Here is a 16,725-nt window from a genome sequence, read left to right as displayed (position 1 = left end):
TCTTCCCGGGATCTGGATGCATTTGACCCATTGTGGGTGTTTCCAAAGTCAGGGTCCAGAACCAGCCACTCCATGGTGTGACCTTTGGGTCTGGCAGATGTTAAAGTTCAACCCTAACCTGCCCTGAAAAGGCCAGCCTCCCTGACCTCGCAGGAGCCCGCAGTGAGGACCTCAGGTCGTCCCTGGGGCCCATGCCTGGGGTTATGGTTCATGGGGTGGCCCAGCTGGGAGCCCGAACCCGTGGTGACTCAGCACCCATCCGCGCTGCCATACAGGGCCACGCGGCAGACAGAGCCTGTTCAGACTCGCCCACACGGGGAGAAGCCTGGAAGACAGCTCCGAACTCGGCAAAGGCCCTTGGCCGCGGAGGGCTCTGGGGAGGGAGGGCAAAGACATGGGGCGCTTATTAGGACTTTGTCTATGGCGCGCAGAAACCCCCATATGTCTTCTCACCCTCGAGGTGATCTAGCGCTGTGCTGCGTCAGTGGCATCGCTGTCACCCAGGCTCAGCGCCGAAAGCTGGCTTTTGCTCAGAGCCGCGCGGTTAGAGGTGACACAGCTGGCACAGCCCCACCCTGCTCCCCAGCCCAGTAGGTAACCAGTGAAGGAGGCCCTGGGCGTGTGAAGCGCCTGTCTAGGGCGACCCCTGAGCAGAGCCTGGCAGGTGACCCGGCTCCAGGGACCCCGCTCCGGTTACTTAGCAAAATTCATTCATTCCTGGCTCTCGGTGCTTTTCCATCGGGGAAAAACAGCGCTGCCTGTCAGGGCCTCAGAACCCCCTACCCTGACATCTGGGGATCCCTCAGGGCCCCCCTGCTCCCCCGAATGCCACCTCTGAGCGGGATGGCAGGTCGCTGATCCCTGGCCTCTCACACTGAGTTCGGGTTTGTACAATAGACAAAGTAGAAAGATGTCCCTACTGACCGCTCTGCTCTTTATTTCCCATTTAAGAAACGTCCTTTGGGGAAACCTCTTCCTCCTTTACTGGTGGAAGGGCTTCGAGCGGGGCTGGCCGGGACAGGCTTCGCTGTACTGGGCAGAACGAGGCTTTGATTTTTTTTTCCCCCCTCAGGCTTTGACCAACAAAACAAGCAGGGGACCACTGAGTTTTGCTTTGTAGCTCATTACTACTTAAAGGACCAATGTCCTGTGCATAGAACCTTCCAGAAAAATGCCCTTCGCCCCTAAAGTTAACGATCTGGGTTTTGTCCCCCCTGTGTTGGAGTTGCTTTTGAACGGCCGGTGCGCGCTGATAAAACCCTTTGGTACAAAACGCAGGAGTTTAGATTCAGCAGAAGCCCCGGCCGGCGGAGCAGGGTGCGGCCAGCTGTGCGGTGTCTGACGTTCTGCCGCCGTGTCACAGTTGGGCACATCCGAGGCGTGGAGCCCCGTCCCGGTCGTGCCCGCCGTGCCCCTTGGTAACGTGCCGGCGGAGCTGGCTGTGCACGTTTGGGTTTAACGCAAAGCTCTGTGGTTGATAAAGGGAGCCTGTGTCCAGTTTGGGCAAATCGGCCACAAGTGTTGCTGGAACCAGGGAGGGGGCCCGTGAGCTGGGGCGACTCCTTTGGGTGGTGGTGGTGCTTTGTGATGTGACTTTGGAAAGAACACACAAGACGGGACAAATGCCCACTCGCCGAGATGCCCAGGGCCACGGCCAGGCCAGCGCTTCCCTGTAGATGTCAGGGGAAAACGTTCAAAGTAAATAAATGTGACAATGTCCGGGTGTGCGTGACACCTTGCCCTGCTTCCTGATCCTTGTGCCTTGGGCGGGATCCCCAAGGGGATTCCATGTATTCATAGGCACACACGCACATACCTGCACACATACACACATGCACACGTGTGCACACATGTCTACATACCACAATGCACACACGGGCATGCAGGCACATGTATGTGCAGATATATGCACACATATGCACGTGGCACATACACATGTGCACATGCCTACGTGCTGCACACACAGGCGCACAGGCACGTGTGTGCAGATACATGTACATGTGTGCACATATGCACATGGCACACACATGTACACATGACCCCACACATGCACACATGGACACAAGGCACATGTGTGTGCAGATACATGCACATGTGCACGCAAACACACATGTGACATGCACGGGCACACACGGTGTATACCCAGCACACACGTACACACACATATACATATGCACACACATGTGCATGCAAAAAGTTTCAGGGAGACAAGCTTCACTATCTTTTGAGTCCAAAGAAAATATTTCAAATCCTCTCATTCTTTCCGATTTCATTTTTTCTTTTCTTTCTTTCTTTTTTTTTTTTTTTAATCCCTTTCAGAATTGCTGGGCTAGTTTTTCCCAAGTTGAGGAGTTTCCCCTGCAGATCTCGCCCTGGCATAGCTTCCAGGACCTCCGAGGGCTCCCAGAGGGGTGAGGCCAGGTTCGAAAGCTGGAAGGGAAGCGCACTTCCCAGGGACGCCTCCAGGGGTGGAGGAAGAGTGCTGGTTCTTGATCGCTGGGCACATTCCTGCACCTGTTTATTCTGTTTTAAAAATAACCTCCTTGAGGAAATGTTTGCTCCTCACCCACATCCATACAGATATTATGAAACAATTCCCTGTGTCACCTGGGGTTGGGGTCACAGCCTGGAAAGATGCTCCTGGCTGGAGGCCCAGCTCTGCCTTGGGCAATGATACTGGCCACATTCCCATGACGGATCCGGGCCTGCCCTTCTGGAGATGCCCGGGCCCTACCTCACGTCCAGGACCGTCTGTGGGCACAAAATATATCCCAGGGGACTTTGTTCCAAGGCCGCTGCGGGAAGGGAGAGACCACAGGGCAAGAGGGTACAGCTGACCGCAAATGCAGCTGGTCCCAGAGGCCATGATCAGTGCAGCCCCGGGGTGGGGGCCCCCACCACCACTGCCCCGCTTGCCCAGGGAGGGGCCTCAGACGCTGCTCCGGCTGCAGGCTTCTCACTTGGCCAGAGCCCCCTGCCCACCGGCCCAACAGAGGTGACGTGTCCTATGGGAGACGTGGGGCATAGGGCTCAGCCACACCCCCTGGAGGGTCAGGTCTGCTGGGCCTTTGCTAGTGAAATGGAAAACCCAGCTGTGGGGTTTCGGTTTCCAAGATTAAACCCATGCACTCACGGGGGCAGCCCCACCCTTCAGGAGGAGGCAAGGAATAGGGCGTCTCGGGCACCGTGGGGTGACACGCCCCGGCCATTCATCCTTCCAAGCCAGGTGTGGCCGCTCAGCGCCTCTGCCTTCCAGGATGGAAGACACCTTGGTCGGGGGAAGCGTCTGTCCCCTTCTATTCTCTTTGCCGAGGGAGGGCTTGGGGTAAGGAGACTTTACAAGGATGCTGTGCAGGCAGGGCCCCCCCAAAATGTCCTAGGGGGGTTGGAGAATGCAGGATGCGTGCATCTGCTCCTAGGTTCTGATTCCAAACTGCATTTGTGTCCATCAAAAGCATCACCGTGGGTCAGAGGATGGCCAGAGACCTCCTTGCACTTATGAAGCAAGCACAGACGTGCCCAGCGTGTCCTAGAGACACCGGGTCTGAGGCCAGTGAATGGAGCCGGCCGTGGCTCTTGACCCAGACTGGGTGGGCGCGGGCCACACGTGCACCTTGGCTCCCCGCCTCTCGTGCACTGGGCACCAGGCCGTAGCTGGCCTCGCAGTGATTTATCCAAGTGTTAATCAAACACTTTTCTTTTCTGATTATCTCTCTGTTTGATGGATGGCAGATGCGAGCGCAGTCAAAATATAAACAGACTCTAGTCAGAACGTTTCAAGGAAGAAGTCAGCCGTTCCAGGGAGCAGAGGACGACACCCCTTCTGCCGCCTGGCAAAGAGTTTCACTGGGAAAAATTATTTTCCATAACCTTTTTGCTTTCTATTTAAATTAAGCTTCGCCAAGCAAGTTTGGCAGTAACCGAGGACTCCTAATTTGGTCCCCCTTGACCTCTGCCGCCTTGATTGGCAGCCCGTTGTCGGGCTGGAAGTTGTGCCTGGGAGGTGAGAGTGAGCAGAACAAATGCCCAGGACAGCTCCGCGTCCCCCGAGGACCCGGGCGGAGGGGGGAGTGTGCAATTAGAGAGGTCTTCACACAGAAAGTTAATTAGCTACTAAATAGCATTTAGCACAGTTTACGATGGGAAATGCACGTCTGAAAGCAAATGGAGGAGGTGACCGGGGAGCGGCCGCCGCAGGGCGAGGGCAGCCGGGCCTGCTGGCATCTCCCCTCCGGGCCCCACTCAGCCAGCCAGGGCCGGTGCTCCCGGGGCGCTCCCGGGGCGGGTGGGTGGACAGAGCAGACACGGCTCACCGGAAGGACCGGCCACGTCCCCAGGCGCGGGCCCCTCGGAGACGGGACGGGGCAGGGACTGGGCCCCGAGTGGCTCTCCTACCTCATGCACGCGGCCCCCTCTCCCCGTCGCGAGTGGTGCTTAAATGTGTCTCCGGTTACTGGGAACTGCGTCTGTCGGGGGTTGCATGGTGTTCCCCCCGGAATTCAGGTCCACCCCAAACCTCCGCTGCAATCTTACTCGGAGGGTAGTAGCAGATGGAGCTGAGCATCAGAATGAGTCCACGCGGGATCGGGGTGGGTCCCAGGGTGGGTGTCCTTGTAAGACACAGAAAAGGCCACAGACAGACTCAGGGAGGAAGGTCAGGCGGGGACAGAGGCAGGGGTCGGGGGGATGTGTCTACAAGCCAAGGACACCAAGGCTGCCCGAGAGGCGAGGCGGGAAGCCCCCATCGAGGGAGGCGCAGCCCTGTGGACACCTCGATGGTAGGACGCTGGCCCCCCAGGGCTGCAGGAGGATAAATTTCTGTTGTTTGAAGGCACCGGGTCGGGGGTGATCTGCTCTGGCAGCGGGGGTGCAGGTGTCGGAGGCCGGAGAACACGGCTAGGTGTGCGGGGCAAGGAGGGGGGAGCCGGGCGGGGGGGGGGGCCCAGGAGGGCGAGGAGACCTCGGGATTGCCTCCGTGTCCTCTAAGTGTTGATGATCATTTGACCTTTTTGTTTTATTTCCCCATTCAAACTGCGGGCAGCCCGGGGTCATTTTTTTGTTTGTTTGTAGAGGGGTAGGCTTTCTTTTTTTTTTTTTTTTTTTTTTTTTGCTTTGTTTTGGGTTTTTGTTGTTTGTTTGGGTTTCTTTGCCTTTGATGTTTTTTCCTGATTTGGAGGGTTTGTTTTTTTTTTTTTTAAATTATAAAAGCTCACCAAAGTAATTTCAGAAAGGGGGGGCGTATGAGCTCTCACCTACGACCCACCACCTATTGCAGCCCCTGCGGATGTTTGGGTGTGTTTCCTCCCTCCTTGCCGTTATTCCTTATTCGTGTGTTTCTGATGCCTGTGTTATTTTACAGAGCTGTAGACACGCTGTTTGTGAAATTTGGTCTCTTGGCTTTTAAAATAATAATTATTAAATATTAATAATTAACATTTAATAATTATTAAATAATATGCATTCGTAACATATAAATATATTATAAGTTATTAAAAATATGCTATAATTTTAAATATGTTATATATTATATACTGTATATTATATATTATATTATATTATATTATATACTATATATTATATTATATAATATGTTTAATAATATTTAATAATTATTAAAAATAACTTAAAATTTCGTCACATGTGATACCTGCAAGAAGTACGTGCGGCCTGTGTCAAGGTGCAGCATCATAGTTGCGTGAGCCTGTCAGCCCCCACGTGGACTGGAACCCCCAGGGCCACCCCGGCGGCACCCCCATGTCCGGGAGGGGCCACCTTCTGCAGCCACGTGCATTGTCTTCTCCGCAGTGGGCTCCCCACCTAGGGGCGCCCTTACCAGCCACGTCGCCTATCGTCCGTGTGATTTTGAGCATTTTGAGACGTCCCCGTCCTCTGTGGTGCGTGTGACCAGGCTGGTGCCGCTCATGCCTGTGTCCAACGTGGACGTGGCGCCGGCGTCCACGCTTTGCCTGTTTCTGGTCATCCGTGAGCCTGTTGATCCCCGTCCGGTCTGTCTTTGGGGTTTTCCTCTGGGAACAGCGCTGTGGCAGCAATTCTGCACCGTCTGTGGTGTGGAGAGCAAACCCCCGCGGGGCGGGCGGGGGGACACGCGGCCCCCACGTCACAGGTGGCGCTGGTTGTCTGCCCCGGGCGGCGGGCAGGCCACACGCCTGCCCCAGGACTGCGGGAGCTGCGTCCTGCTCTTTGCAATTCCCGCCCTGACTCCGCGTCCTCCCACCTGCAGTCATTTTTAACGCCTGCCTGGTATCCTTTGGGTAGATGTGTGACGTTTCACTTGACCACACGCCTCTCGGGGACGTGCCCTCGTCTCTGGCTCTCTGCAGGCCCCGTGAGGGCGCCTGTGCGCGGTGCTCGGGCACAGATAGGATCATTCCTCCAGAAACGGAATCAGAGAGGGGAGCGTTTTCGGTTCTTGAGACACGTTGCCAGTGGGGCTTTAGAGGTTTGAGCCTTGGTGGTGGACAGACAGACAGCCGCGCACAAAGGTACACGTATGCGTGCCACGCGCAGACACGCGGAGGTTCCCTGCATCGTTTCGTGCGTGCACACGGGTTTAACGCGGACACGTGTATGCACACAGGCGCGCACAGAGAAGGTGGACGTGATACCGTTTATCTCACAAACAAAACAAAACCAAAAAGGGAAACATCTCAAGTCTTTGTCTATAGAGAATGTTTAAAGAAATACACGGAGCCTGAAGCAGTGCTTAAGGGGCGCCCGGGTGGCTCCGCGGTGGAGCGGCTGCCTTCGGCTCAGGTCGTGACCCCAGGATCCCGGGATCGAGTCCCACATCGGGCTCCCTGCATGGAGCCTGCTCCTCCCTCCGCCTGTGTCTCTGCCTCTCTCTGTCTCTCGTGAATAAATAAATAAAATCTTAAAAAAAAAAATAAGGCAGCCCTTTGGAAGAGGTCTGGCCAACCCAGCATACTGATAGGACAAAGGCCACGGTGCGGTCATGGAAACATCCAGCGGTGACGCAGCGCTGACAGTGTGATCCCGTTTCCGCCGTAACAGGTCTGCGCGTGGAGCACCCCCGGAGCCTACCAGGGAGGAGCGGGGTCGAATCTGGGCTCAGGCTGATAAAGGAACGGGAGACTTCCCAGGTTTGCTTTACCCACTTCTGAGTGTCCAAATCCGTGACAAGCACATTCCTTTTCGCTTTAAAGAACTCCTGAGAGGGGCAGGGATTTGCCGGGCCACTTTGCCTCGGGTGGGAGGCGGTGCCTGCGGATTGCAGACCTCCCAGCTTCCCCTGGAAATAACCCCGGTTCAGGCACTTAAAAGCCGTGTTCGTTTGCGTTTCCTTATGACTGACGCCTCTGGAGGTAGTTCTGTGTGTTGACTCACCTTGTTTCTTCTCTTGTGAATAAAAAAAACCAACATCGGCCCATTTATCTCCTGGGGTCTTGGTGGGTGTTATGGAAGAGCACGGCAGAGAGAAGATGCTCTTGGCCCTCGCGCGAGGGTCCCCAAGACCTCCTCCGAGGACCATTTTGGCTCTTCGTGGAGACCAAGAGGCAGGGGAGGCCCCCCGGGTCGGCCACCCATCCCGTGCTGGCATCTTTATCCCTTCTACCCGTGAGCCACCTTGGAGGGCCGTGAGCTTTGGTGTCAGGCCGACGGAGGAGGCCGCGCCGCCCCCAGGAGCGGCCTCTCCGAGCTCCCCAGGTTCGCGAATAGACGTTTTGCTCTGAGAATGCTCTGTCGGCCCATGTCCCAACCCTGGTTTGCCTTAAATACCCCGAGCCAAGCCAAGCAGTGGCCCGGCGCCAAAGAATGCTGTTGGTCAACCTGGAACCAGGCCCAGGGGATGAAGAAACAGGAGGCGAGTAGGGGGCGTTGGAGGGAGCGGGGGAAAGAGTCAAAGACCAGTCTGGTGCTGACATCACTGGTGGAGGAGGTGGTGTATGTGAAATTCAGGCTTGCGGTGTCAGGCATGTGGATGGAATTTAAATGAATATAAATGAGTGGCCCTATCAAAAAATGCAGGTGATTTTATTGTTTGTTATCACGGTTTGCGGGCTTGGGTGGGGCGGGGTGCAGCCCCTGGGGCACTGCTCTGAGTGTGCTGTGGGCACAGGACGGCCTGTGTTGGAGAGCCCGCCAGGACCTGCCGTCCGCGCCGTAGGGGCTCCCAGGGATGGTTCACAGCAACCCCAGAAGTGAAGGAGACGCCCCGGGTGACTCCAAGCCCAGAGCTTGGGATCCAGAGTGTTCTGGCTCCACGCTCCACCCTCCCCGCCGCCGCCCCCGCCCACCCCGCTGTGTTTCTCAGCTGGTCCCTTCCACTCCCTGCACCTCAGCATCCGTGGAGGAACCTGAGCTGATCCGCCTCAGGATCTCGAAGGCGCTTCTGTGACCACGTGCTCCTTCTCTGGACAAACCAGACTCCAGACTCCCACTACCCAGCCCCACTCTCGCCCCCCCCCCCCCACCGTAAACCTCTTCCGATGGTCTTGTCCCCCTGGGGAGGGGTGTCGCAGCCCGTCAGGTGGAGCTCGCTGAACCCAACGATGGTCAAGAAGTCCTTGCCGTGACGCCCAGAGAGAAGATGAATTTGGGCTGAAAGCCTGAAAAGGAGTTCATGAAATTTAATCAGATGCCTAAGGGGAACACCTAAATTTAGTCAAATTATTATTAGTATTCATTCCATTTTTAAATTGCCTAGGGGAAACGTCACCGAAAATGTCGGGAAACCACCAGCCTGGGCGGTGATGGTTCTGTTTCTGCAGAGCCGTGGGGCGGGCCGGGGCGCCCTAGGGGTCCCTACAAGCCACTCGCCTGCCGCCAGCGGCACCCAGGCTGGGAGCCAGAGGGCCCGGGGTGGGGGCGGGGAGCGGGTGACCACAGGGGGTCAGGCAAGCCTGAGGGTTTCCTGTCTTGGGTGTAATGGACCCACAGTGAGTCACTTGTTGACCCCTAGGCCCCGTCAGCCCCAGACGCTGGGCCCTGGAGCCCACCACGCACGGGAAGGGCCCCCCCCCCCAGACGATCCCCACCCGGAGGCTGCTCCTTGCGGCTCACTCACTCCCTTGTCAGCCTCTTACGCAGTCTGGCCTCTACGTCTGCTGGTTCTGGAGTCTGGGGCGGGCTTTCCAGTGCGTGTGCGCAGTTCCTGGAACAACAGGTGTGGGGGGGGGGGGACAAGAAGGCCCCTCCCTGCTCCTGGTAAGACACAAGACCTGTGTGATTTGGGGCCCGACAGATTGGAGGGGGACGTTTCAGGGCCGGTGACCCATCCCAGGCATTTTTTTAAAAAAAATATTTTATTGATTCATTTGAGAGAGAGAGTGAGCAGGAGGGAGAGGGACAGAGAACCAGAAGCAGGCTTGGAGCTGAGCGCAGAGCTGGGCGCGGGGCTCGACCCCACGACACCGAGATCATGACCTGAGCCAAAACCAAGAGTCAGACACTCCCAGGCGCCCCCGCTGCTCCCACTCCGGGCACTTTTGCAGGAGAACCATGCAAGGCCAACGTGGTATCTTTTTATTGCAGGTTGTTTAGAACGTGCCACGGAGCAGCCCGTGCTTCCTCCCGTCCCCATCGAGGTCTCCTGGCCTCCCCGCCGCCCCCTGCCCTGTCCTCTTCCAGCGTCACATTGTTGGTCTCGGCATGGTGTTCCAGCTTTGTCTCAAAGGGGTCCCGAGGCTGGCGGGCGGAATGGGCCAGGGCCTGCCACCGCGGGTGCCCGCCCTCTCCGTCGAGGCTGGGTGCCGGGACCCGCCATGGGCGTGTGTCCTCCGCCTTTGTCTGCTGCTCAGGGGTCTTGCCAGGGTGGTCCCCGGGGGCCACACATCGCTCCGTATTTTCCTGGGGGCTTACACAACTTCCCCAGTGAGGCCACGAACGGGCCGAGGACTCGCAGCTAATGAGCCTACTTCGCTTTAGAACCGTCTCATGTTCTCGCCTGAACTAAATTCCTGTAATTTCTGGGAGGAGAAGACGTGTAACCCGGCTTCTCGTTGTTTGGGGGGTTCGGAGAGATCTCTGTCGTCTTATTCTGAGTCAAGTCTGTTTCACGGACGAAGTCAGCCGGGAATGAAGCCGAACAACTGGTCCTCAAAAGCCTGGTTCGGGAGCCGCTAGGAGTGGTCTCCAGACTGCTTGGGCTATTAATTATTTCGCTTTATTTATTAGATGTACCCAGCGTCCCTTAGCTTCCAAGCATATTTGCAAATGCCTTAAGGGAAAAAGAAAAACAAATGATTGCTGCCATCAGAGTCTCCAGCCCATCATGAATAATACCATATAATGACGTTAAGTGGAAAAGGCCCCGCACAGCATCCCCCCTACGTCCTGGGTCTTACCTGTGTGTGACAGTTGTAATGCATCTGACGCACGGAAGCTCGGAACCTCACGAGACCGATCGGGTTGTTTAAATGAAATTCTTCTTAATTTTACTTAGAAATCTGATGGTGTCATTCTATTCAACTCGGGGGGGGGGGGGATGCAAACAGAAACAGCACACGGCGAGGACCGGTGCGTTCTCTCCCGCCTGCCTCGCGCCCTGGCCAGCCCAGCGCCGCTCCCCCCGGGCTGGCAGGGAAGAGAAGCAAGGCCTGGCCCGGTTATCTTTTCCTAAATTGTGTTGGTAATAAACCTGAATAATGCGCCTGTTCCCTTCTTCCCCGTGATTTACGCCTTTCATAATTAGCCCCGCGCGCGCTCACGTGATGTCAGGGACAGAGACAGAGACGCTGCCCCCTCGGCTCCGAGCAGCGCGCCGAGCCGTGATTGATGCCCGGCTCGGCCTGCCTTCCCGCGGCCCGCGGCTCCCGTGTCCCTCCGGACGGAAGAGCCAGGCGGGCCTCGGGTGCGGGCCGATGACAGGCGAGCTCAGCCGCAGCAGGTTCCAGGGACTAGGCTTGCAGAATGTGCCCGGCCTCTGCTCTGCAAACCCGCGGTCGCGTCCAAAACGACACTCTAAGCCTAGGAGGACCGGCCCCTGCGCTGCTGTCCGGCACCGAAGCCTCCAGGGAGCTTGTCACGCTCACGCAGGCAGCGCCAAGGGCCACAATCACCTGGGATTCGTGCGCTGGCTGGTTGCTCGGGGAGGGACACCGACTGTCCTCGCTGTGCACCGCCTGGCTGGGCCCTGCCAGCAAACCCCAGAGCGGGCCCCACGGCTGCCGTGGTCAGCAGAAACCAGATGGGAGCCCAGCGCGGCGAGTGGATTGATCCAGCCCTGTCTGTGTGCATGTGTGTGTGTTTGTGTGCACGGGTGCGTGTGTCAGTTACGGCAGGACGTACCTTCGGGTTTGCTTGGAACAGCCGGCTTAGTGTGCGTCTTAGAAACTGCCAGAACTTGACGGCCTAATGGGGTCTCACACCGCAGAGTCCGGGCCCCGTCTGCGCGGCCGCTCCGTTTTACAGCCGGAGAGGAGGATGCAGGCGGCGAGGCCTCCCTTATCACCTGCCCGTCTCCTGCTCCGTGTGGGCCCTGCTGGGCGCAGGCGCCATCCCTCTGGGGCAGGAGCACGTCCCAGGGAGGCACACGTGCTGGGAAAGGGCTCGGGGCAGGGCTGAGGGCTCAGGCAAGGCGAGTCCCTGGCGGTGGAGTCAGACACTCCGAGGCCCCCGCCTCTCCTCCTCTTGACACAGCCCTGGCCAGGTCCCCTCCCTGACAGGGTGCAGGGCACAGGGGACGGCCCGGTCATCCCTGACCCGTCACTCACAGAGGGTTCGGCTGGGTTCCAGAAGATTCGAAGAACAGAGAGGTGTGCAGAGGCCGAGGGGCGGGGGCGGCCGGGACCAGGCCCTTCCTTGGAAGGAGGTGATACGGGGTTGCAGGGGCGCCCTGCCTGGACTGACCGTCCCGTAGCCACACACAGCGGGCCGGGCAGCAAGCTGCACCTGACGGGCATCCACCAGCCCTGTCCCCGGGGTCTCTCCCACCCACATGTCCCAGATGAGGAGACTGAGGCCCAGCAGCCGTGGGTAGCTGGCCCGAGGCCTCAGGCTGGTGAAGGCGCCAGGCCAGGATTGGTCCCACGTCCTCCGGGCGCTACACGCGGCGAGGGAGGATTTCCCATCGGCTTGTCCTTGGCTGGAAGAACATAGGCACACCCCGTGCGTGCCTGGTGCTCACGTTGCTGTAAACACGCGAGCACGTGCCGCTGCGTGCGCTGTACTTTCAGTCGGCTGCTTGTTGGTCGGCCGCCGCTTGAAAACCCCATATGAGCAACGCCGGTGCTTGGCACATGATGGGGGGTATGTGCCTCGGCCGCAGATCGCAGCAGCCTGGAGCAGTGGCCGGGGCTCCCTGGCCTCAGTTTCCACACCTGCGCAGGGGGCGTGCCAACGATGCAGAGGGATCCTGCATCACCCGGGCCTGCTCTGTGCATGTGGGTTATTTTACCCGAGCCTCTCGGTGCCGGGATCCCTGGTTGGGCCGTGTGCGGACTACTTAGCTTCCCGGAACAAGGCAAGAACGCGGAAATGCCCGGCGTCACGTGGCCGGCAGCCAGGACCCACCAGCGGGTGACAACGTCCCAGCACGGTGTCCCCACCCCGACGGCCGCCTCCCCTGGGAGTGGCAGAAGCGGAGAGGGCAGGGGTGGCCGTGCTCGTGCCAGAGAGGGAGGCTCTGTCACCGGGAACCCAGTGGCTTTGCCATGCTCGGCGCAAACCCGCCTGCTCACCCCCATGACAGCCCTGCCCTGCACCGCGGTCCCTTCTAAGGCGACACTCATGCTCCACCCGTGTGGGCAGATGCAGGCAGCGCCCGAAATCGCATGTGTGCTCGGGGCTCCGGGGACACGGTCCCTGGGCCGCCAGCAGCAGGTGGGGGACTGTTGGCTGCAGCCTGGGGCTGCCTGTGGGCTCGTCCTCCCCACTGCGGGGACCCTGGGGAGCACCCCAGGGAGCACTGGCTGGCCCGGAGCAGCCTTCCCAGGATCCGCGGGGGCGGGGGCAGCTTCCTGGCGCCCAGTGTGGGTCGGGCTTGGCCGGTGTTGCCATCGGGTGGATGGCAGGACAGCGGATCCGGTTTGTTTGGTTCTTCCTTGAACCCCGAAGGCGGGCTTGCTTCACATTGACTTTACCAAATGGGAAGAGAAAAAAAACAAAACAAAAGTTTGCTTTCCCAAAACCCAGAGCCCTGCTGGGGGGTGGGGGGAGAGTGCCACGCAGACCACAGACCACAGACCACGGGGGCTTCTGGGTCTTTGTAGGCCCTGCAGGGGACGTGCCACTTCCTTCCTCAGTGCCTCCTCCTCCTCCTCTTCCTTCCAAAATACACGTAACGGGGGAGCCAAGGGGCACAGTCAATTGAGCATCCCACTCTCGGCTTCGGCTCGGGTCGGGACCCCAGGGGTGTGGGATCGAGCCCCGTGTCGGGCTCTGTGCTCAGTGCAGAGTCTGCTTGGGATTCTCTCTCTCCCCCTCCCCCTATCTCTGCCCCCCACGAAATAAATAAATACATCTTTTTAAAACATCCACGTAATGTGACCACGTTAACCATGTTTAAGCATCAGCTCAGTGGCATTGAGAACGTTCACATCGTCATGCGGCCGCCACTCCGTCCACCTCCAGAACTCCTCCGTCTTCCCCGACCAGAGCTCTGCCCCCATTACACACCCCGCCTTCCCGTCCACCAGCCCCCAACACCCACTACTGTCTCCATGTCTGTGGTTTTGCCTCCTCAAGGGCTCCCCGTGAGTGGAATCCCACAGTATTCGCCCTCTTGTGACTGGCACTGTGTTCTCCAGGCCCGCCCGTGCTGTCGCGGGTGCCAGGATGACCTTCCTTTGTGAGACAGAGCCCTGTTCCAGCGCGTGGATGGACCACATTAGTTCATCCATCCATCCGCGTGTTTGGGACCTTGCCTTCCAACCTTCGGGGCAGCCCGTTCCCAAAATCAGCGCCGGGCCCTCCTCACAGTGACTGTGACCAGCCCCTCTGGCTTTCTATTCTTTCCACGCGTGCCCCGCATCTGCTGCGGCCCCAGCTCCCCCCATGCCCTGGCCCCACTGGGGATGCCCAGCGCTTCCTGCTTCTCCCCAGCCGTGCACGCCCTGCGCGATGTCCCAGCCCCTGCGTGCGCCCTAGCTCTCCTGCCAGGTCCCTGTCCCCCGGTGGGCAGGGGACCAGCTTTCCCAAGTCTTCAGGGGTGAAGGTGAGGATGCAGAGAGGAGCCATTGACTCTACTTCAAGGAGTCGGCTTGAATATAAAAGATCAAAGGCCATTCCTCTTTGCGTCCTCCGAGGTGGCCACAGGTGCCCCTCAACGGTAGGGAAGCGGGGCCGCGGGGCTTGGGAGAAGGACTGACAGCTTCTGGGGGTACGACGCGGGGCAGGGTGGGTGGTGCGCGGCGGGCACTTCCACCGCCGACTCCACACTGTTTTTAAAATCTCGAACCGGCAAAGTGAACATATTTATTACTTGTGAATTTTAAGCAATAAAAGAATTACAGGGAGTGTCTTTTCATGTAAAATTATTTGCAATGTGAGATCATTTCCGCGCCCGCACTAGGGAGGAAAGTTAAACTCAACAGAGTGAGAGCAGTCGAATCTGTTTCCAGGGCGCTGTTCACGGTAGGACAGACCCCGGGACTGCCGCCTTTTCCAGCCTCTTGTGCTCATTGCACGTCCTCCTTCCACCTGGGCTCTTTGCTTTGCTGGCTCTTCCCCCTCCCCTTTTCGGGACCTCACCAAGCCCCCCAAGACCACTCCTCTGGAGGGGCCGTCCCCAGCCCCTCTGCCGCCCGCCCCTGGGCTCATGGTCCCCAGGGCAGCCGGTGACACAGCCGATTGCTTTCTGTGTCTGCCCCCTCGGCCCCCCCGGCACAAAGGTCCACACCTTTGTCCCCAGCCACACCGGGCCACACCGGTGTGGGCCACCGGTTTGGGGCCACACCGAGCTGTCCCCAGCACAGGAGGGGCAACGCCGAACTTTGTGTTGAATAAACGGACATCTTCCGAGGTCGTGCTTGGAGCAAGACCCTTTGCTGGGAGATGCACAGGATGAATCGGGCAGGGGAGGATGGGGCCAGTGGCTTGCCTTTCACACAGCACAAAAGTCCACAACCCGGGGCACCTGGGTGGCTCGTCAGTTGAGCATCTGCCTTTAGCTCGGGGTCCTGGGATTGAGTCCTACATGGAGCTTCCTGCTCAGTGGGGTCTGCTTCTCCCTCTGCCCCTCCTCCTGCTTGTGCGCTCTCTCTCTCTCTCTCTCTCTCTCTCTCTCTCTCTCTCTCTCAAATAAATAAAAATCTTTACAAAATAAAGCACACAACCCAGTGTCATGTTGTACATTCACGTTGTGCAGCCATTACCACTAATCCCAGAATATTTTCATCACCCCAAGAAGGAAATCCCATCCCCACTTCTCCCTCCCTCAGCCCCTGGCAGCCACTAACCTACCTTCTGTGTCAACAGATGTACAGGCTGTGGGTGTTTTGTGTAGATGGACTTGTACGGCGTGTGGCCTTTGGTGTCGGGCTCCTCCCTGTATGTTTTCAAGGTTGACCCATGTTGTAGTGTGTATCGGCACCTCATTACTTTCTGCAGCTGGATAATAGCCCGTTGTATGGATGGACCCATTCGGTTGATGGACATCACTTCCCCTTTGGGGCTGTTATGGGCGACACTGCTATGAGCATCCGTCCACGTTGTGGGATGGACCTTTATTTTCAGTCTTTTGGAGTAGGTGCCTAGGAATGGGACCGCCAGGCGACAACTCTGTGTTTAAATTGTGAGGAACTGCGAAACCGTTTCCCACGGGAGCTGCACGGTCCCCTGTTGCCATCCGCCACGCACGGGAGGGGTGTGTGCAGTGTCTCCAGGTCCTCACCAACACATACTGTCCCCCATTTTCTGGTTCTGGCCATCCTCGCAGGTGTCAGGTGGTGTCTCATGATGGTCCCTGATGCCTGATGACGTTGGGCGTCTCTTCATATGCCTGTTGGCCACACATGTGTCTTCACTGGACAGATGTCTGTTCAGACAGACCCGTGTCTGAGCCGGGTCACCTGTCTCTTCATCATTGAATTCCAAGTGTTTTTATATATTGTGGGTTCGAATCCCATAACAGATATGTGATTCACAAATATTTTCTCCTATCCTGCAGATTGTCTTTTAATTCTCTTAGTAGTTTCCTTTGAAGCATCAAAGGTTTTCATTTTTATAAAGTCCGAATTACCTATTTTTTTCTTTGGTTGCTGTTGCTTTTAATGTCATATCAAAGAAATCACGATCTGATCCAAGGTCATGAGGATCGATGCCTGTTTTCTTCTGAGTATTTTATAATTATGCCTCCTACATTTAGGTCTTTGGTCCTTTTTGAGTTAACTTTTGTAAATGGTGTGAGGTAGGGGTCCGACTTAATTCTTTTGCACATAGATGTCCAGATGTTCCAACACCATTTGTTAAAAAACAACAAACTCTTCTTTCCTCCTGAAAATTGTATTATTTTGACCCTTGTTGAAAACCAGTTGATCGTAAATGTATGGGTTTCATTTCTAGACTCTCCATTTGATCCGTTAATCGACATACCTTTTCTTATGGCAACACCACACTGTCTTGATTACTATAGCTTTGTAGTAAGTTTTCTGTTTTTAAGATTTTATTTATGTATTAGAGAGGGGGAGAGAGAGAGAGAGAGAGAGAGAGAGAGAGAGAGAGAATGCCCGTGCAAGCAGCCAGAGAGGAGGGGCAGAGGAAGAGGGAGAAGCAAGCTCCCGGCTGAGCAAGGAGCCCGATATGGAG

At 57.3% G+C, this 16,725-nt stretch overlaps 1 protein-coding gene across 5 annotated transcripts in view; it reads left to right on the top strand.

Moving 5' to 3' along the window:
- The window catches only part of TBC1D16 (TBC1 domain family member 16), a 76,083-nt gene that overhangs the window by 32,278 nt on the left and 27,080 nt on the right, over window positions 1-16,725 (top strand). Inside the window, exon 1 of one of the 5 annotated variants that reach the window (XM_041725495.1) lies at window positions 6,856-7,032. The exons of 3 other annotated variants lie outside the window; for them this stretch is intronic. The gene's annotated coding sequence lies outside the window, so the exon portion shown is untranslated. Of the gene's footprint in view, window positions 1-6,855; window positions 7,122-16,725 lie in introns of those variants that run through there. One more of the 5 variants, XM_041725496.1, reaches the window with a different exon arrangement.

This window comes from Vulpes lagopus, chromosome 12 (assembly GCF_018345385.1).
Source record: "Vulpes lagopus strain Blue_001 chromosome 12, ASM1834538v1, whole genome shotgun sequence".
Lineage (NCBI taxonomy): Eukaryota > Metazoa > Chordata > Mammalia > Carnivora > Canidae > Vulpes > Vulpes lagopus.
Note: the sequence above shows the minus strand (reverse complement) of the source record. Positions and strands in the feature narration are given on the sequence as shown.